Here is a 23,268-nt window from a genome sequence, read left to right as displayed (position 1 = left end):
CGCTGATTGTTTTTTACAAAAGAGTTTCCATTAACATGTAAATCCGTCACGGATGTTCCAGAGTTTCCCTAAAAAAGCCGTTAAAAGTTTAATTAATCCGAAAGCACCCCTGGCACAATTTATAAATATTCATCTCTCTCCCTCTCATGGTTCATCAGAGGGTGGACACAGTTCTATTGTTATTTATGCACTTATTTCCATTTTTACAAGCATTTGAAGCCTTCGAAGTGCCTAGGAGTAACGAGCAAATTAATTCCAGGTAAATGAAGTCTTGTCCTTTCCTTATTTAGGGGCTCAAAAGCCTGGAAAACGTCCATAGAATCCCCCCGATTCTGCTCCCGTTTTGGACAATTCCAGATCGACATTTTAAAATAATTTTTGTGAAATAACCAGAGAAAAAAAACGCCCATTCCGGCCATTGTCGCGAAATAATCACTTTTAACGGTAATCGAGGGTTAAATGGGGTCCAGAGCGACACACACACAATTTCCACTCATTTTTTTCCTACCGTTTAATTAAGCCGCCTATACAATGAAATTGTCACTCTTCTCTATAAATTTAACGCTTTTCCAGACTGAAGTGATAACGGTTCCAGGAGTTCCCGATTGAACTGCAAGTGCCGGAAATAACCGATGTAAATTAACTTGAACTTTCCTAATTAAATTAAATGTTTGTTTCGTTATTACATGATCCGTGATAATTAAAATCCAGACTATCCCGAACCAAATTGTGGAAGTATGATAAACGGTTCGGTTGGGTTTGGGAGTTGTTTTCTGGAAAATGGATGATTAGGGGACCGTGTTTATTGTAGGGATGCATAATTTAAATGGATACGTTGCATCCGTTTATTAATTTGATTAAATGATTTTGCGATTGTAGATTATTGAAGTGTTTTTGAAATTATTTAAAATGACGTCAACTTTCTGGAAAAAGTGGAAAATTTCAAATGCCTTAAAGTCCAACTTCAACCGCTTGGAAAAAAATCAAAAATATTTCAACAGTCTGAAAAATGTGAATGAAATTAAATTTCAAGTGCCTGGAAGTTCGAAAATATTACTTCAACTGCTTAGACTTCAACTGTTAAGAATAAATTACTTCAACTTCTTGGAAAAATGTAAAATGACTCTAACAGTCTGAAATAAGTGGAAATATGTTTTTTTAAGTGCCTGAAGGTCAAAAATACCTCAACTTTTTTTTCAATCCTTATAAGTGTCTGGATATTGAAAAAAGTTACTTCAACTTTTTGGAAGAATTTAAAAATGACTTCAACTGCCTAGAAAAGGTGGAAAACAATAATTTTAAGGGTCTAAAGGTTGAAAAAAACTTTCCCTGGAAAAAGGTGATTGGAAGTTGAAAAAACACTTTAAGCTTTCAGGAAAAAATGAGGACTTAAGTGCCTGAAATTAAAAAAAATATATTTCAACTGCCTGGAAAAAGTCGGAAAATTTCGTATTCGAAAATTCGTATATTTTCGGTCGATAAATTTCAAATGCCTAGAAGTTGAAAAAAAAACTTCATACTGTCTCGAAAAATTAGGAATTAAGTTTTAAGTGTCTGAAAAAATGAGAAAAAAAATCAAATTTTAAGTGCCTGGAAGTGAAAAAGGAATTTCAACTGTGTGCAAAAAAACTAAAAATGACTTCAACTCTCTGGATAAATTTGAAAAAAGCTCCTGAAATTTAAATGCCTGGAAAATGGAAATTAATTATTCAAGATGCCTGAGAATGCATCCTTTAAGTGCCTGGAAATTCGTTGAAATAATTTAAACTATCTGGAATAAAAAAAAAAATTAATTAAAAAAATTCCTGGAAAATGTTAAAAAAGTGCCTGAAAAATTACAAGTGATTTCAACTGCCTGGAAAATTAAAAATATCTTTAAATTTTTGGAAATAAAAGAAAAAATGTAGTTTTAAGTGCCTGGAAAATTAAAATTTTTTTTAAGTGCCTAGAGGTTGAAAAAAAAATTTAACCTTCTTAAAGATAAATAAAAAAAAAATGTTTTAAGTACCATAAATACTAAGATTACTTCAATGGCTTAGAAAAAGTGGAAATAATTAATTTCAAGTGCCTGGAAATTTAAAAAAATGTTTTAAGTGCCTAAAAAAAATTTGAAAAATCGAAATGTCTCGAAATTGTTTGGAAACATAAAAATGGCTTTAACTGTCTGGAAAATACGGGAAAAAATTAATTGAAGGTGCCTGAAAATTAAAAAAAAAATATGATTCAATCGCCTGCAAAATTAATTTGAAATGCCTGGAAATTGATTAGTCACTTTAATTGTTTGGAAAAAATTAAAAATAATTTCAACTATTTTGAGTAAGTGGAATTTTTTTTAAGTGCCTAGAAATTCGTTAAACTGATTTCAACTATCTGGAAATAAAAAAAAAATTTATTGTAAATTCCTGGAAAATGTTAAAATAGTGCCTGAAAATACAAAAAAAATTACTTTAATCGCCTTTAATTATTTCTAAATATCTGGAAGTAAAAAAAAATAATTGCCTAAAAAAGGTAATTTTTTAAAAGTATGAGGTGCCTGAAAAATTAAAATGACTTTGACTTTCTGGAAAAACTAGAAAAATCAAATTATAAGTGCCTGGAAATTTAAAAAAATTCTTTTACCTTCCAGAAAAAAAAATAGTATCGAAGTGCCTTAAATTACAAACAAAAATACTTCAACTGCTTGGAAATAGTAAAAAAAATTACAATTTGATGCCTGAAAGTTAAAAATTTTAATTAGGCTACCTAGAAAAACTAACTTTATATTAACTCAGTTCTGAAAGAAGTTTCAACTGCCTGGAATAGTCACTTGAATTCCAAATAGTTAAAGCCAACTTTTCCAGGCATTTGAGGCACAATTTTAAAGTAGGTGAAGTCAATATAGACTGTAAGTCAATTGGACTAATAGTTTATAAGAAATAATTATTTTTTTATCACACATGTTTGAGCAAAAATTGTATTAAATGCATAATTTAAATGGATGCGGTGACCATTTTCTTATAAATATGTTAAAACATTTAAAAATTTATAAAAAATTACCATCAAGTCCAATTAGCATGATACTTACAGGGCATATGAACGAATATCTTAAGAATTAAATGCAAAAGACTGTAAGTCAATTGGACCAATGGTTTTTAAAAAATTAAGAAATTGAAGTGGCCTAAATTAAAAAAAGAAATCTTCAACTGCTTGGAATTAATAAAAAAAATTTTGATGCCTGGAAGTTACTAAAAACTAATTTCAAACTTTTAGTAACTGGTATGGAAAAAGTTAATAAAAATTAAGTGCCTGGAATTTGGAAAAAAATTTAATATGTCTGGAAAGGGTTAAAAAAAAAGGTTTAAGTGCCTGGAAAATTAAAACTTACTTTAACTGCCTGACGGAAGTTATAAAAAAATAATTTTAAGTGCCTGGTAGTTGAAAAACAAAAATGTAACTGCTGGGAGATAGGGTGGAAAAAAAATTAACAAGTAAAAGAAATATAAATTTTGTTAATTGCCTGAAAAAATCGAAAAAAAAAATTAGGTTTTAAGTGCAAGGAATTTACATAACTAGCCTTTAAACTCGATCATTACACTTCAAATGTAGCAAACGATATACTTTTCATACACGTATATGCCTTATAATGTAATAATGGAATATCATATACAAAGAAATCTAGAAAAAAAAGACTCGATCGTCTTGAAGTCATCGGCAAATAGGTTAAAGTCAGCATCAGGATGAGCTGTTGGCAAGTCATTTATATATATTAAGAATAATAGTGGGCCTCAAAATCAATAGCAAAAAATAAGAAATTACTTCAACTGCCTGAAATAAATGACAAATTACTTCCGGGCAGTTGAAACGTGGCATTGGAAAAACATGAACTCAACTGCCTCGACGCATTGAGAAATGACACCTTAACTACCCCATTAAATGAAGTAATTAAAACTGGGACAAATAACAAACGAACGAGGGGGTGGAACGGCTTCGGTTCTATCTTTCTCTAAAATATCCGTTACGGCACCCATAAAACGTCTCCGGCATGACGACATCCGTTTTCTCCATTCCCCACAATAGAAACGTTAAGAGAAAAGAAAACCGAGACGATCCTCTTCTTAAACAATATTTACTCCTCTAGCCAGATAAATGTCGCATCGCACCTCAACCCTGTAAAACAAACGGGAGAAAGGGGTGAAAGTCACGTTAAAGGGCCCGAGAATCGCCGCCATCTCACTCGCACCCTTTATCATGTAAATCGTCGCGGGAAACTTTTTATTTGCGATAATAGAGAGAGAGAATCTTAAGGGGTCGCTACTGTATTATATAGAGACTTTATAGTTCACGATAAATAGCTATAAGCCCGCAACGTATAATTAATAGGAAACAGTTAATGTCTCGGTTATCTTTTGTTCGAAATTGACCTTATTGCCCACAATTTACGAGCTGGGGGGGCTTTATTAAAGCGGTTGAGGTTCGGACGGAGTGAGAGCGACGAAAGGAGGATTCTGGAGAAGGATGAAGTGTTAAGGGATAAGGGACAAGGACACCAATGTAAAGGCATTACGAATGTCACTTATATAAAAAGGAAATGTTAATACTTCGTGTAATGATCCTTCCAAATTGGAAAGAAAAAATAGATTCAATTTCCTGAAAGAATTAAGACAGTACTTTCACTACTTGAAAATTATCAATAAATTCACTGAATGATAAAATTCTTTTGTTCTAAGGATTTTCAATCGTTTGAACAAAAAATAGATTCAAGTGGGTGTAGGAGTTAAAAGAGTAATGTTACTTCTTAAAAAGCATCTACTACTTAAATATCCTCCATGTAGTCAAAAATTGATTTTTCAACTGCCTGGAAATAGTTTATCATTTTTTCCAGGCAGTTGAGGTCTTTGCTCAGATTATCCGGACCTATTAAAAAATTATGCTTCAACAGTCTGGAAGTGATTTTTTATTTGTTCCAGACAGCTAAGTTCATTTCTTCATTTTTCCAAGCGTTTTATCAATGCAACCATTACCAAAAATAAAATTGAAAATGTATTAAAATTCCAGGGATAAAAGATTCTTCGGTGTAATTTCTCAATTTTTCCAAGCAGTTAAAGCCATTTCTCGTATATCCCTTAGCAGTGAAAATTCAACATTTTAAGTGTCTGGCAAAATTTTAAAAATTCATAAAAAATTACCATCAAGTCCAATTAGAGTCATAAAACTAGGCCATGTAAACGAATACCTTAAGAATTAAATGCAAAAGACTGTAAGTCAATTGGACCAATAGTTTTTAAGAAATAATTATTTTTATCAAACATGTTTGAGAAAAATTTTTATTAATTGCATAATTTAAATGAACGCAATGACCAGTTTCTTATAAATATAGTAAAACATTTAAAAATTCATAAAAAATTCCCATCAAGTTCAATTAGCATGTTAATTACAGGGCATATAAACGAATACCTTAAGAATCAAATACAGAAGACTGTAAGTCAATCGGGCTAATAGTTTTTAAGAAATAATTATATTCATCAAACATGTCCGGGAAACACTGCATAATTTAAATGGATGCGACGACCATTTTTTTATAAATACGTTAACGCCTTTAAAAATTCATAAAAAATTACCATCAAGACCAATTAGCATGATAATTACAGGGAATATAAACGAATACCTTAAGAATCAAATACAGAAGACTGTAAGTCAATCGGACTAATAGTTTTTAAGAAATAATTATTTTCATCAAACATGCCCAGGAAAAAATTTTATTAACTGCATAATTTAAATGGATACGATTACCGGTTTCTTATAGATATATTTAATCCTTTAAAAATTCATAAAAAATTCCCATCAAGTCCAATTAGCATGATAATTACAGGACATATAAACGAATACCTTGGGAATCAAATACAGAAAACTGTAAGTCAATCAGACTAATAGTTTTTAAGAAATAATTAATTTGATGAAACATACACGGGAAAAAATTGTATTAACTGCATAATTTAAATGGATACGATTACCGTTTTCTTATAGATATATTTAATTCTTTAAAAATTCATAAAAAAATTTCCATCAAGTCCAATTAGCATAATAATTACAGGGCATATAAACGAATACCTTAAGAATCAAATACAGAAGACTGTAAGTCAATCGGACTAATAGTTTTTAAGAAATAATTATTTTGATCAAACATGCCCGGGAAAAAATTGTATTAGCTGCATAATTTAAATGGATGCGATGACCATTTTCTTATAAATACGTTAAAACCTTTAAAAATTCACAAAAAATTCCCATCAAGTCCAATTATCATGATAATTACAGGGAATATAAACGAATACCTTAAGAATCAAATACAGAAGAATTTAAGTCAATTGGACCAATAGTTTTTAAGAAATAATTATTTTTACAAGACATGTTTGAGCAAAAATTGCATTAATTGCATAACTTAACTTAACGATCATTTTCTTATAAATGCGTTTACGACCTATTAAAAAATTATGCTTCAACTGTCTGGAAGTGATTTTTTATTTAATTTAGACCGCTAAGTTCATTTCTCAATTTTTCTAAGCGTCTTGTCAATACATCAAATACCAAAAATAAAATAAAAAATGTATTAAATTCCATGCCTGGAAAATTAGATCAAATTAATATTAAAATCATAAAGATTTACTACTTCAAGTGACAGAATTGAAAATAGTCTCGGAATTGTCAAAAAATCCTCAAACGACTGGAATGAACTCGAAAATGGCGTCAAATTCCAGGAAATTTTTTTTTATTACGACCAAAAGTTAAATATCGATTTTCTTTTATTTGTCTGGAAATAGTTTCTCATTAATTCCAGGCAATTGAGATCGTTTCCGATTTCTTTCAGGCACTTGAAACCAGTTTTCCAAGTAGTAAAAAAAATTTTTTTAACTACCTAGAAGTAGTTTTTCATTTATTCCAAACAATTGAGGTTTTTCTCATTAATTATAAACAGTTGAGGTAATTTTACCATTTTTTCTAAAAATTTAAGGTCGTTTTTTAGACAGTCAAAAATTGATTTTTTAACAGCCTGAAAGCAATTCCTCATTTGTTCCAGGCAGTTAAACATTTATATTTCAAGTACCTGGAAGTATTTTTTTCTTAATTCCAGGCAGTTAAAGTCATTTCCCATTTTTTCCAGAGATTTAAAATTTTACTTTTCAAGTGCCTGGAAGTAATTTTTTATTTATTCCAGGCAGTTAAGTTCGTTTCTCAATTTTTTCAGAGATTTTGTCAATACATCAAAAAAACAAAAAAAATACAAACTTGAGGTCATTTTTTCACTTTTTCCAGGCAATTAAAAAATGACCTTAACAGCCTGGAAAAAGTGAAAAACATGAGGTTTATGTACCTGCAAGTTGAGAACTTGCTTTGATACTTTAACTTTCTCGAAAAAATTAAATTATAAGTGCTTGGAAGTTAAAAAGATACTTCTACTTTCCAGAAAAAAAAATTAGGATTGAAGTGGCTTAAATTAAAAAAAAGACTTTAACTGCTTGGAAATACTGAAAAAATAGTGGAATTTGAAAAACAAATTTAGGCTACCTTGAAAAACGAATTTTATATAAGATAGAAATCAACTCAGTTTTAAAAGAAGTCTCAACTGCCTGTAATAGTCACTTAAGTTCCATGTAGTTAAAGTCAACTTTTCCAGGCATTTGATGCACAAGCAATTGAAGGTTTTTTTGGTGCCTCCAGGCAGTTGAATGTCTCAATGTCTTATAGGGAGTCGTAGGAATATTTTTTATTTAATTAAGTGTAAAATTGCTTGGAAATAGTGAAAAAAAAATATAAATAAGAAAGAAATTATGTTCCAACTCTCTAAAAATGATTTATAATTTATTACAGGCAGTCGAGGATTAGTCAAAAATTGATTTTTCAACTGCCTGGAAAAAAAATTAGAAAAAATAAAAAGTTTGAAGTGCGTGAAAGTGAAAAAAAGACGCCAAGTTAAAAAAACAATTAACTGGTCTGGAAAACGATGAAAAAAAGAAAATTAATTACAAATTATTTTAAGAAAAATAATTAATAACGACTAAAATCAAAAAAACAAACTACTGGAGGGCGTGTGTTAAGTAATTTCAACATCTACGAAATATACATATATTTCTCGTGTTTTCGCGCTCCGCCAAAACTGTAAACTTTATCAATTAGCTCAAACGCAGTTCGGCCATTGTGTTCTTAATTAAAATTTAGTTTCCGGAACTTGCCAACATCGGCTCGAACTAGGGAAATCGTCTAGTTGATATTATACGTTCCTAATTAACGTCATTAGGTTTCCGGAAATACACGCGTATATACACACGTACCTCGCTAGTTATGTGGGGGAGGGGGCGATATTACGTATGAATTCGCTTATTTGGCTCATCCAGATTTTCCAGAGAGGAAGAAACATTTGTGAGGGTGCTTTTCAGTGTATATACGTTTATAATTATTTTTCAGATTACCGTAAATTATTTAAGTACGTCCAGGCAATTTTTCAAGCACGTCCTATTAAAAATAACTTTACTTTATTGGACTTTAAATGGCTTTAATTTTTTCCAAGGACTTGAAATAATGTTGTCAACTTCCACGTGCAGTTAAAACAGCATGTTTTTTACATTTCGGAAAAATGGAAAAAATAGCCTGAAAAAATGAAATATGACCTCAACTGCCTGGAATAAATAAAAAAATACTTCCAGGCACTTGAAACACGGAATCTTTAAATCCCTGGAAAAATTGAGGTATGACCATAATTGCCTGGAATAAATGAGGGATTGCTTTCAGGCAGTTAAAAAGTTAATTTTTGACTGCCTGGAATTTTTCAACTTTTTTCATGTAGTTGAGATCATCCCTCAATTCTTTCACGAAAGTGAAACCATAGTCAGTTCAATGGAAAAACTATTTTTCAACTGCTTGGAAGTAATTTCACATTTATTCGATGCAGTTGAAGGCCAATTCTTATTAGTCAATCAATTGAAGTGAGTTGCCTCAATTTCCAGGCAGTTAAAAAGTGAATCTTTGACTGCCTGGAATTTTTCAATTTTTTCCATGTAGTTGAGATCATCCCTCAATTCTTCCATAAAAGTGAAACCATAGTCAATTCGATGGAAAGTTAATTATTCAACTGCCTGGAAGTAATTTCACATTTATTCGATGTAGTTGAAGGCCAATTCTTGACAGTCAATCAATTCAAGTGAGTTGCCTGAAGTTCCTGCCTGGAATTTTTCATTTTTTCCATGTAGTTGAGATAATTCGTCAATTCTTCCACGAAGATGATGCCATAGTCATTTCGAGGGAAAATCTACTCTTGAACTGCCTGGAAGTAATTTTACATTTATTCACAGTAATTTGAACTTCCAGGCAATTAAAGAGTCAATGTTTAACTGCCTGAAATTTTTAATTTTTTCCATGCAGTTGAGATTATCCTTCAATTCCTTTTTCAACTGCCTGGAAGTAATTTCACATTTATTCAATGCAGTTGAAGGTCAATTCTTGTCAACAGATTTTGGAATTTGTATTTCCTTCCAGACAATTAATGTGAATTGCCTGAACTTCCAGGCAGTTAGAAAGTCAATTTTTAACTGCGTGGAATTTTCCATTTTTTCTATGTAGTTGAGATAATTCCTCAATTCTTCCATAAAAGTGAAACCACAGTCAATTCGAGGGAAAGTCTAATATTCAACTGCCTGGAAGTAATTTTAAACTTATTCAATGCAGTGGAAGGCCAATTTTTGTTAATCAATCAATTGAAGTGCGTTGCCTGAACTTCCAGATAGTTAAAGAGTTAATTTTTGACTGCCTAGAATTTTCCATTTTTTCTATGTAGTTGAGATCATTCCTCAATTCTTCCATAAAAGTGAAACCATAGTCAATTCGATGAAAAGTTAATTATTCATTCAACTGCCTGGAAGTAATTTCAAATTTATTCGATGCAGTTGAATGCCAATTCTTGAAAGTCAATCAATTGAAGTGAGTTGCCTGAACTTCCAGGCAATTAAAAAGTCAATTTTTGACTGCCTGAAATGTTTTATTTTTTCCATGTAGTTGAGAAAATCCTTCAATTCCTTTTTTAACTGCCTGGAAGTAATTTTACATTTATTCAATGCAGTTGAAGGCCAATTCTTGTCAACAGATTTTGGAATTTGTATTTCCTTCCAGACAATTAATGTGAGTTGCCTGAACTTCCAGGCAGTTAAGAAGTCAATTTTTGACTACCTGGGTTTTTTATTTTTTTCATGTAGTTGAGACAATCTCTTAATTTATCCACGAAGGTGAAACTATAGTCATTTCAAGAGAAAGTCTATTTTTCAACTGCCTGGAATTAATTTCACATTTATTCGATGCAGTTGAAGGCCAATTCTTGTCAATCAATCAATTGAAATGAGTTGCCTGAATTTCCAGGAAGTTAAAAAGTAAATCCTTGACTGGCTGGAATTTTCCATTTTTTCCATGTAGTTGAGATCATCCCTCAGTTCTTCCACGAAAGTGAAGCCATAGTCATTTCGAGGGAAAAACTATTTTTCAACTGCCTGGAACATTTATGCAATGCAGTTGAAAGCCAATTCTTGTCAACAGAATTTGGAATTTGTATTTTCTTCCAGACAATTAAAGTGAGTTGCCTAAACTTCCAGGCAGTTAAAAAGTCAATTTTCAACGGCCTGGAATTTTACAATTTTTTCCATGTAGTTGAGATTATCTCTCAGTTCTTTCATAAAAATGAAACCACAGTCAATTTGAGGGAAAGTCTAATATTCAACTGCCTGGAATTAATTTCACATTTATTCGATGCAGTTGAAGGTCAATTCTTGTTAATCAATCAATCTGAAGTGAGTTGCCTCAATTTCCAGGCAGTTAAAAAGTCAATCTTTGACTGCCTGGAATTTTTTATTTTTTCCATGTAGTTGAGATAATTCATCAATTCTTCCACGAATATGAAGCCATAGTCACTTCAATGAAAAAACAATTTTTCAACTGCCTGGAAGTAATTTCACATTTATTCAATGCAGTTGATGCCAATTCTTGTTAGTCAATCAATTAAACTTCAAAAGTCAATTTTTAAGTGCCTGGAATTTTTCAATTTTTTTCCATGTAGTTGAGATCATCCCTCAATTCTGTCATGTGAAACCACAGTCATTTCGAGGAAAAGGCTACTTTTCAATTGCCTGGAAGTTCTTTCTCATTGATTCCAGGCAGTTGAGAATATTTCCAATTATTTCTGAGCAATAAAAAAAATATTTCAACTACCTAAAACCAATTTTTCATTTATTTTAAATAGTATAGTTAATTTTTCGTTTTTTTTAGGCAATAAAACTCAAAAATTCACTACTCTCAAATTCCCTAATTTAAGTTAGAATATGGCAGCATCGATTATTATTCAATCTAACGTATTTGCAATTTTATCAAATATTCGAAGTAATTTCTCAATAATTCTGAATAGTTGAACTAATTTTTTATTTATTACAAGAAGTTAAAAAATTAATACTTCAACTGTCTTCAAGTAAATTCTTATTTAGTTGAAGCAACTATCCTACTCTCTTTTCAGTCCTCATACAGTTCCATATATTCCATGCAAATGCTACGAACCTAACTTAAGACCTAAGGAATCAAGCTCTAACTGTTGTCATTCTAATAAAGAAAAACTGCAAAAATTGTGAAAAAAGAATTCAAAAATTTCACTGTTTTGGCATAAAAGATGAAGGTCGAAGAGCAGCAAGAGGTTCTTCTTATCAATCACATTCAAAGCTTCTTGGAGTTAATTATTATTATTATTATTATTATTATTATTATTATTATTATTATTAAATGCATTTGATTCAATTGTTTAGGAAATTGGAAAAAAATGCTTTTGCTTTTGTTCCTACGTCCCTAAATCCCTTTTTCGATTCGTATTCTTGTCACCATTAATCGCTTTTACCTTCCCGTGAAAACACTTAAAGTTCTCCCGCGGGAAACCTCGAAGATAATTAAAGAAAATACGTGGCGAAAAGAGCGTTTTTTTTTTTTTTTTTTTGTGTGTGCAAAAGCACAGTCTATTGTCCGTAGCATGTACTTTACTGTCAGTTAAACCGATTAGAATGGGACGCACAAACAATGTGACCGAAACCCCAGCGCGATTACTACCCTCTTTCCCAGCAGGGTGAGGGGGGGGGGGGGGAAATTGCCAGTAATTCAAAACGCGAATATCTACGATCGGAAGGTTTCGCTAATATTTATCTGTTGGGTTTTGGGGTGCGGGTATGTACAACGCATTAATTCAATGAGAAATAAATATTTTCTCTCTCTATCTCTCTCTATATATGTTTAGGCCGAAAGAATCGAATAAATCAAATTCTGTCTTCTGCCATTACTAATGTACTTTATTGTGTTTCATTGATTGGTCAGACAACGGAGAAAAAAAATCCCCCCTTTCCCTGTCGTTCCCCTTGTTCCAGCTGCCAAGAAACAAAAGGATTTATTTGTAGAAAATCCAGATTTTTGCTCTTTGTCTCTCTCTCTCTCTCTTTCTTTTTACCAGGGCTAATAAACACACGAGGTTTTTGATTTTTTTTTTCCAGAGAGGGCTTGCAGAGATAATCCCCGGCGGTTTTAATTAGGTTTCAATGTTTATGGGTCCGGATAGAAGTGAAACTAAACAAACCGGCAGCTTATTGTATAAAGGTTTTACATTATGTTGTAGCAAGGGGGTTGGGGTGTAAAAACAGTTTTTTTTTAATGTGGAAATTGGATGGAAAAAGTGTTTAAGAAGAAGAAGTTTCCCTTTTGTCACTGTCGCATTTTTGGGTTAAAGCCTGGATTTTCTGGAAATTGAGTTTTTCTGGCATTATGAAATCTCACTGACCGAGGTTGGTATTATGAAAAAATACAGGCCAATCTGACGGGTTTTAAATATATTTGTTTACTCGGGTGCCTAAATCAATGGCAGAATGTCATTCTATAAAGATAAAGTGTCTTGGAAAAAATACGTCAAATTTTTGGAAAATATTAAAAATAGATCCTGAATCCTGAATAAAAAATTACGTACGTAAAATAGACGTAAAAAAATTCGTCGAGTTCCTCAAAGTTGCATCAAATTCCTGGAATACAAAAAAAAATTCCTTCATTCCGAATAATGAAAATACGTGAAACTCTTCGAAGACGTAAAAAATTACGTCAAATTTCAGGAAGTAAAAGAAGTCTTCTGGAAAACTCTCAAAATGTTCCTTAAATCCTAAATAAAATAATACGTCATGTTCCTGGAATACAAACAACTTTCTTTTAAATTTGAAATAAAAAAATACGTCAGCGTTCAATTCCTGGAAGACGTAATTTTATAACCAGAATAAAAAAATTACGCCAAGTTGTGGAAATGCGTAAAAAATTACGTCAATTTCTTGGAATAAAGTTTAATTTCTTCTATATTCTAAACAAAAAAATTACGTTAAGTACTTGGAAGACGTAAAAAATTTACGTCGAATTCTTGAAAGACGAACAAAATTACGTCGAATTCTTGGAATATAAACTATTTTCTTCTTCATTCTAAAAAAAAAAAATACATCAAGTTTCTAAAAGAAGTAAAGAAATTACGTCAAATTCTTAGAAAGTGGAAAATATTTACGTCGAATTTCTGGAAAGTGGAAAAAGATTACGTCGAATTCTTGAAATATAAACTATTTTCTTCTATATTCTGGACAAAAAAAAAGTCAAATTCCTGGACGAAATAAACAAATTACGTCAAATTCCTGGAGTGTGAAAAAAGAATACGTCAAATTTCTGAAATACAAAAAAAAAATTTCTACATTATGAATATTAAAAATACGTCAAACTCTTCGAAGACGTAAAAAGTTACGTCAAATTCCAGGAAGTGAAAAGATTTTTCTAAATTTTGAACATTAAATTTCTGGAAGACACTTAAAATGTTCCTTAAATCCTAAATAAAATAATACCTCATGTTCCTGGAAGAATTAAGAAATTACAAAATGTTCCTGGAATACAAACAAATTTCTTTTAAATTTGAAATAAAGAAATACGTCAGCGTTCAATTCCTGGAAGACGTAAAAAAATCGCGAAAAATTCCTCAAAGACATAAAAAATTACGTTAAATTGATTAAAGTTCTTGAAATACAAAAAAATTTCTTATAAATTCTAAATAAAAAAATTACGTTAAGTTTCTGGACAAAATAAAAAAATTATGTAAAATTTTTGGGAAGTGGAAAAAAATTACGTCGAATTCTTGGAATATTCAAGTTTTTGGACGAAATAAAAAAATTACCTCAAATTCCTGGAAAGTGGAAAAAAATTACGTCGAATTCCGGGAATATGAACTATTTTCTTCTTCATTCTAAACAAAAAAAAATACGTCAAGTTTCTGGACGAAATAAAAAAATTACATCAAATTCCTGGAAAGTGGAAAAAAATTGCATCAAATTCCAGGAATATAAAATATTTTCTTCTTCATTCCGAACAAAAAAAACGTCAAATTCCTGGAAAGTGGAAAATATTTACGTCGAATTCCTGAAAAGTGGAAAAAAATAACGTTGAATTCCTGGAATAAAAACTATTTTCTTCTTCATTTTGAACAAAAAAAAAAACGTAAAATTCCTGGAGTATGGAAAATATTTACGTCGAATTCCTGGAAAGTGGGAAAAAATTACGTCGAATTTCTGGAATATAAATAAACGTTTTCTACATTCTAAACAAAAAAATGACGTTAAATTTCTGGAAAGTGGAAAAAAATTACGTCGAATTCCTGGAAAGTGAAAATTATTTACGTCGAATTCGTGGAAAGTGGAAAAAAATTACGTCAAATTCTGGGAATATAAGATATTTCTTCTTCATTTTGATCAAAAAAAAAAAACGTCAAATTAATGGATGAAATAAAAAAATTACGTCAAATTCCTGGACGAAATAATAAAAAATAAAATTATGTCAGATTCCTGGAAAGTGGAAGAAAAATCACGTCGAATTCTTGGAAAATAAACTTTTTTCTTCTTTATTCTGGGCAAAAAAAAAACGTCAAGTTCCTGGACGAAATAAAATATTACATCAAATTCCCGGAAAGTGGAAAATATTTACGTCAAATTCCTGGAAAGTGGAAAAAAATTACGTCGAATTTCTGGAGTATAAATAAACGTTTTCTACATTCTGAACAAAAAAATGACGTAAAATTTCTGGAAAGTGGAAAAAAATTACGTCGAATTCCTGGAAAGTGAAAATTATTTACGTCGAATTCGTGGAAAGTGGAAAAAAATTACGTCAAATTCCGGGATTATAAGATATTTCTTCTTCATTTTGATCAAAAAAAAAAAAAACGTCAAATTAATGGATGAAATAAAAAAATTACGTCAAATTCCTGGACGAAATAATAAAAAATAAAATTATGTCAAATTTCTAGAAAGTGGAAGAAAAATTACGTCGAATTCTTGGAAAATAAACTTTTTTCTTCTTCATTCTGGGCAAAAAAAAAACGTCAAGTTCCTGGACGAAATAAAATATTACATCAAATTCCCGGAAAGTGGAAAATATTTACGTCAAATTCCTGGAAAGTGGAAAAAAATTACGTCGAATTTCTGGAATATAAATAAACGTTTTCTACATTCTAAACAAAAAAATGACGTAAAATTTCTGAAAAGTGGAAAAAAATTACGTCAAATTCCGGGATTATAAGATATTTCTTCTTCATTTTGATCAAAAAAAAAAAAAACGTCAAATTAATGGATGAAATAAAAAAATTACGTCAAATTCCTGGACGAAATAATAAAAAATAAAATTATGTCAAATTTCTAGAAAGTGGAAGAAAAATTACGTCGAATTATTGGAGAATAAACTTTTTTCTTCTTTATTCTGAGCAAAAAAAAAACGTCAAGTTCCTGGACGAAATAAAATATTACATCAAATTCCCGGAAAGTGGAAAATATTTACGTCAAATTCCTGGAAAGTGGAAAAAAATTACGTCGAATTTCTGGAATATAAATAAACGTTTTCTACATTCTAAACAAAAAAATTACGTAAAATTTCTGGAAAGTGGAAAAAAATTACGTCGAATTCCTGGAAAGTGAAAATTATTTACGTCGAATTCCGGGAATATAAGATATTTCTTCTTCATTTTGAACAAAAAAAAAAAACGTCAAATTCCTAAAAAAATAACTGCTCTTAATTTCTGTATAAGAAATTACGTCTTTATTAAGTTTCTAAAAGAAACGAAATAAAAAAATTACGTCAAATTCCTGGAAAGTGGAAAAAATTTACGTCGAATTCCTGGACGAAATAAGAATTGACTATTAAAATCTTGTACAAAAAAATTACGTGGAATTTAAAGAAATTACGTCATATTCTTAAAAGACGTAAAAAATTACGTCAAATTACTTGAAGACGTAAAAAATTTACTTCGAATTCTTAACAAAATAAGAACTAATATATTATAAATAAATCCTGGGCAAAAGATTACGTATAATTTTTAAAAAACGTAAAAAATTACGTGAACTTTGAAGAAATTATTTATAATTACGTCAAATTCTTAGAAGACGTAAAAAATTTCGTGAAATCAGGAATTTCTTTTTTAAATCCTTAATATCCCTGGAAGATAAAAAAATTACGTAGATTTACCAAGGAAATATCAAACTCGAGTTTTAAATTTTTTAATGCTATGTGCTTCAGATTTTTAAATTTCATATAATTTAGAGTATACATCGATTTTTATTACTATTGTAATTTAAACCTAGTAGTAAAGTCACATTTTTAAAAATAACCTTTAAATTTTAGCTTAATGCGACAAAACTACTGTCTAGACATTCTATTTTCCTGCCCTAGCTTTTCACAATTTCAATGGAAAAACATCAAAATTACTTTATATAAAAATTGAATTGCTTTGAAAAAAAAATCTCTCTCTTTTTAATAAGTTTTCCGCTACCACGTTTTAAAAAAAAAATCCCTTCAAATAAATCTTGTTGCTTTGAATAATTTACCAATAAACCGAAAAATTTTAACAAGACTCGCAACCAAAGAAAACCTTCGTTAAAATTCCGGTTTTTTTTATTAAGGGCCCTCGATCCAATTTGGATTTCTTTGGCTGCTTAACATATTTATTTGTTATCGACCCTTACGTAACCTTATAATACATTATTAGGAATTTCATCAAAGCCTCGTTCGTAAATTAATTATCCTTTGTTAACTCGAGTACAACGGAAAGAACGTCAGAGAGATAAAGGAGGATCCATTTAAAAGATCAATTCCTCGGATATCGGTTGTTTTAGAGAAAAATAAACTGGTTTTTGCGAATTCACTTTCCCGATCGGTCTGTATATTACATGGTGGTCATTTATTTGTCCCAATTTAAAGTAAATGAGATCCCATTGCATCCAGAATTTTATCCATTATTATAAAACGTGCCTCCATTTGCATTTTTATTGCGATCCGACTGGTGATCTAGGTGAGAGAGAGGGGGCTTGAATCACGTCAATTTTTTTTGTTTTTAATGTGACTTCAACCGGATTTTGTCTCGCTTATTATTGCGGTCGAGAAGTTGACGAAAAGTTCTTTAAACTAATGCACCGTACTCGGGGAAAACAGCACTATAAACCTTTGTAATGCCGCCCCGTTTGGCATTCTTAATCCTTAATGCCGTGACTTAACTTGCCAACTTTCTGGATTAATAGAAAAAGCTCTCCGGCATATTGGTTGGAAACTTGAAACTTGTTTACTCACTCGGGTTTTGACGAGGGGGTGAAGGGAGGGACGCTTTTGCCCCGTTTAAAAAATTCTGTTTAATGATCTGTCAAATTTTATTAATCATCGTTATTAATATTAATTAATTGTAATTTAGTTAAATAAGTTTTACCATCGTCATGAAATACAGATATCGGTTGAATTAGAAATACGACATTTTACACTACAGGATACACCACCTGCTATAACTCATAAAAAAAGCGAGTTGGAGATTTCCTTTGGTAACGTATTAAGTTTTCCAGGAAATGTACGTAATTTTCCAAGGATTAAAAAAAAAATACTGGAATTTTACGTAATTTTTTACGTTTTTTAAAAGTTAAACGTAATTTTTTTGTCCAGGAATTCGACGTAATATTTTATACAGAATTTAATGATATTGATGTAATCCTTTTTTCTTTCAGGAATTTGTTGTATTTTTTTTTGTTTAGAATTTAGAAGAAATTTTCTTGTATTCCAGGATTATGACGTAATTACTTCTTAGGTCTTACAGGAATTTGACGTACTTTTTATTTCTTCCAGGAATTTGATGTCTTTTTTCATTTGCCAGGAATTTAACGTAATTTATGGTTCAGGATTTGATAGTAAATTGTAATTTCGTCTAAGATCTTCCAGGTTATTTGACGTAATTTTTTCTTGTTTTAGTGGAGTTTAATGTAACTAGTAATATTTTCTAGGTATATAATTTTTTCCTTCTTCCAGGAGCTTGGACGTAATTTTTTTTATTTTGGATGCAGGATAATTTTTTGCGTATTTCAGGAATTTGACGTAAATTTTTACGTTGTTCGGGACTTTGCCGTAAATTTTACTTCTTCTAAGAACTTGACGTATTTTTTTTTGTTCAGAATGACGAAGAAAATATTTTATATTCCAGGAATTCGACGTAATTTTGTTCGTCTTCCAGGAATTTGACGTAACTTTTTAACTTTTTCCAGGAACATGACGTAACTTTTTTGTTCAAAATGTTAAGGAAATTTCTTTCTATTCCATGAATTTGACGTAACCACTTATGTCTTTCAAGACCTTGACGTAATTTTTTTTTTCTTCCAGAAACTTGACATTTTTTTTTTTGCTCAGAATGAAGACAAAAATAGTTTATATTCCAAGAATTCGATGTAATTTTTTTTCCACTTTCCAGGAATTCGACGTAAATATTTTCCACTTTCCAGGAATTTGACGTAATATTTTATTTCATCCATGAATTTGACGTTTTTTTTTGTTCAGAATGAAGAAGAAAATATTTTATATTCCTGGAATTCGACGAATTTTTTTTCCACTTTCCAGGAATTTGACGTAATATTTTATTTCGTCCAGGAACTTGACTTTTGTTTGGTCAGAATAAAGAAGAAAATAGTTTATATTCTCAGGATTGAAAGTAATTTTTTTCCACTTTCCAGGAATTCGACGTAATTTTTTTCCATTTTCCAGAAATTCGACGTATTTTTTTTCCACTTTCCAAAAATTCGACTTAAATATTTTCCACTTTCCAGGAATTTTACGTTTTTTTTTTGTTCACAATGAAGAAGAAGATATTTTATATTTCCGGAATTCGACCTAATTTTTTTCCACTTTCCAGGAATTCGACGTAAATATTTTCCACTTTCCAGGAATTTTACGTTTTTTTTTTGTTCACAATGAAGAAGAAAATATTTTATATTCCAGGAATTCGACGTAATTTTGTTCGTCTTCCAGGAATTTGACGTAACTTTTTTACTTCTTCTAGAAACATGACGTATTTTTTTTGTTCACAATGAAGAGGAAAATAGTTTTTATCCCCGGAATTCGACGTAATTTTTTTACTTCTTCCAGAAACTTGACGTATTATTTTTGTTCAAAATGAGAAACAAAATATTTTATGTTCCAGGAATTCGACGTAATTTTTTTGGTCTTCCAAGAATTTGACGTTACTTTTTTAATTTTTCCAGGAACTTGACGTAACTTTATTGTTCAAAATGTTAAGAAAATTTCTACGTCTTTCGAAATTTTGACGTAAATTTTTTACTTCTTCCAGAATCTTGACGTATTTTTTTTTGTTCAAAATGAAAAAGAAAATATTTTAAATTCCAGGAATTCGACGTAATTTTTTTCGTATTCCAGGAATGTGACTTATTTTTTTACTTTTTCCAGGAACTTGACGTAATTTTTTTGCTCAGAATGTTAAGGAAATTTCTTTCTATTCCATGAGTTTGACGTAAGTTTTTACGTCTTTCCAGACTTTGACGTAAATGTCATTCCTCTTCTAGAAACTTGACGTATTTTTTTTGTTTTCCAGGAATTTGGCGTAATTTGTTTACTTCTTCCAAAAACTTGACGTATTTTTTTGTTCGTTTTCCAGGAATTTGACGTAATTTTTTTGTTTTCCAGGAATTTGGCGTAAGCTTTTTACTTCTTCCAGAAACTTGACGTATTTTTTTTTTTGTTTAAGATAAAGAAGAAAATATTTTTAATATTCCAGGAATTTAACGTAATTTTTTACGTCTTCCAGGAAATTTGACGTAAAGTTTTTTCTTTACGTCAAATTTGGCCTAAAAATTGGTTCAGGTTTTATTTTGGTTTTGTTTTATTTATTATTCGACGTAACTTTTTTACGCTTTCCAGGAAATTTGACGTAATTTACTCCTTTTAAAAATTCAACGTAATGATTAATAATTTTTACAAATTTCACGTAATCTTTTACGTTTTTTAAAAGTTTAATGTTTTATGTTTTTTGTTTCGGATTTAGTGATAAATTTCCATTTCATCCAGGAGTTCGACGTAATTTTTTACGTCTTTCAGGGCAATTGACGTAAATTTTTTTTTCCAGAAAATTGATTTAATTTTAGGTTCAGGTTTTAGTAGTAAATTTTCATTTCGTCCAGGAATTTGACGTAACTTTTATACGCCTTCCAGGAATTTCATGCAATATTTTCTGGCCTTGGAGGACTTTAATTTCATTGTAAATATTTTTTAGGAATTTCACGTAATTTTCTGTTCAGGACGCAGGATATTTTTTGTCGTATTTCAGGAATTTCACGTAATTTTTTACATTTTTAAGGAAAAAATTACGTCGAATTTTTGACGTAATTTTTTAAGGAATTTGACGTATTTTGTTTACTTCTTCCAGGAATTTGACGTAATTTCTTACGTCTCTCAAGAATTCGAAGTAATTTGTTTACGTTTTCCAGGAAATCGACGTAATTTTTATTCGGGACTTAGAAAAACAGTTTTTAGGTTTTAGAAGTTTGACGTAATTTTTTATATTTTTTGATGTTTTTTTTCAGAAACTTAACGTAACTTTTTTGTTCAAAATGTTAAGGAAATTTCTTTTTATTCCATAAATTTGACGTAAACTTTTACGTCTTTTAAAACTTTGACGTAAATATTTTACTGCTTCCAGAAATTTGACGTATTTTTTTAATTTAAAATGAAGAAGAAAATATTTTATATTCCAGGAATTCGACGTAATTTTTTTCGTTTTCCAGGAATTCGACGTTATTTTTTTTGCTTTTTTCCAGAAATTTGGCATAATTTTTTTGTTCAGAATGTTAAGGATATTTCTTTTTCTTCCACGAATTTGACGTAAATTTTTTACGTCTCTCGAGACTTTGACGTAAATTTTTTACTTCGCACAAGAACTTGACGTAATTTTTTTATTCAAAATGAAGAAGAACGAAAATTTTTTTTTTTATTTTCCAGCAATTTGACGTAATTTATCATCGTTTCTCAGATATTCGACATAAATGTTTTTTTCGAAATTCAGGAAATAATTTAATTTTCTTGGAAATTTTCCAATCCTCCAAAAAATTATTTTCCATCTCTCGATTTTACCAAACATTTGACAGCGTATTCCACGACACCGAAACAAAAGGACGTTAATAGAAACCGACTCGATTAAACAAAAAACGAAGCAGAATTGAAGTGCTGCCATTCCGTCGTCCCTTTTCCAGATAAAACAAAAAGGGGGGAAGGGGGACGGAAGAAAGAATACACCGAGTCTGGTCACATAAATATCGAATATGGCAAATGGCCGGTCGTAAAATTTAATTTTCCTTCGAAGTCGAGCGGGTATCGATGAATTTACGGATGGTTTATTGGAAAACGCTGCGGGAAACCGAGACTCCGTCTTTTTGGCCCGACAGATCTAAAGGGGCCATCGGAAACTAATATTTTATTAGCGGTCCCCCGGGAATATCTATACATACCTTTATACGAACTCCTCTACAACGATTATTATCCGATTGTTTCTTTATATTTTTCTCGGCCGGCACAGGTGAACTTAACGTCGTGAGTTCTAAATTTATGAGAAAAATCTCCGACGACGACGTTAAGGGCGTCTTATAAATTTCGGAATTAAAATTAATGAGCCGCCCATACGATAAGGGCATAATGAAATTTTAATATTCGAGTCATTACCTTGCCAAGTAATAATATTAAGTGAACGTGTTTCTTGCGACTACGGGTCAGAAATCTCATTTTTTTTTGGACCAGAATTATTGGATATTCTTTTTTGGACAAACCAGTTACCTTATGGACTTTATATTGTCCAATAAATATTCAATGGAGAGGTAAACGACACCCCTGTTTGATATTCATTATTTGTCCTCTAATATACACATAGTTCTCCCAATTTTGGGCACCGAAGATTTTTTTTAGTAAATACGATTTATTCTTTATTAACTTTTATCCTTTGTTTACACGTTGGAGACATTTCTATAAAACGGTCTCTGTCAGCTTCTTGTCACCTCTAACTTTACTTTTAACATTTATTAAACAAATTATTTGTCTCTTATTGGCAAACGAATATCTTGACTTATAGTAGCTAAAAAATTGTAATTATTGATTTCTAAGATGCTTCAAGGGTTTTTAAAGCAAACACTGAAAAAATCATTAAAATCCATACACTAGAAATCAAGATATTGACATTTTTGTCACTGGAGTGCCTGGAAGAAATAAAATAATTGGTCTCTTATTGGCAACTGAATATCTTAATTTCTAGTTACCAAAATGTTATGATTATTGATTTTTAAGGTACTTCAGGGGTTTTTTAAGCAAACACTGAAAAAATTATTGAAATCCATATACTAGAAATCAAGATATTGACATTTTTCTCACTGGAGTGCCTGGAAGAAGTGAAATAATTTGTCTCTTATTGGCAACTGGATATCTTGATTTCTAGTAACTAAAATGTTATGATTATTGATTTTTAAGGTACTTCAAGGGTTTTTAACGAAACTAATGAAATAATTATTAAAATCTATAGGCTGGAAATCAAGATATCGACATTTTTCTCATTGGAGTGCCTGGAAGAAGTAAAATAATTTGTCTCTTATTAGCAACTAAATATCTTAATTTCTAGTGGATAAAATATTGTAATTATTGATTTTTAAGATACCCAAAGGCTTTTCAAGTAACCAGTAAAAAAATCATTAAAATCCATTCACTAGAAATTAAGATATTGACGTTTTTATTACTGGAGTGTCTGGAAGAAATCAAATAATTTGTCTCTTATTGACAACTAAATATCTTAATTTCTAGTGCCTAACATAGTGTAATTATTAATTTCTAGGATACTTTAAGGGCTTTTTAAGTAAACGGTGGAAAAATTAATAAAATCCA

This window comes from Anthonomus grandis, chromosome 17, assembly GCF_022605725.1.
Source record: "Anthonomus grandis grandis chromosome 17, icAntGran1.3, whole genome shotgun sequence".
NCBI lineage: Eukaryota > Metazoa > Arthropoda > Insecta > Coleoptera > Curculionidae > Anthonomus > Anthonomus grandis.
Note: the sequence above shows the minus strand (reverse complement) of the source record.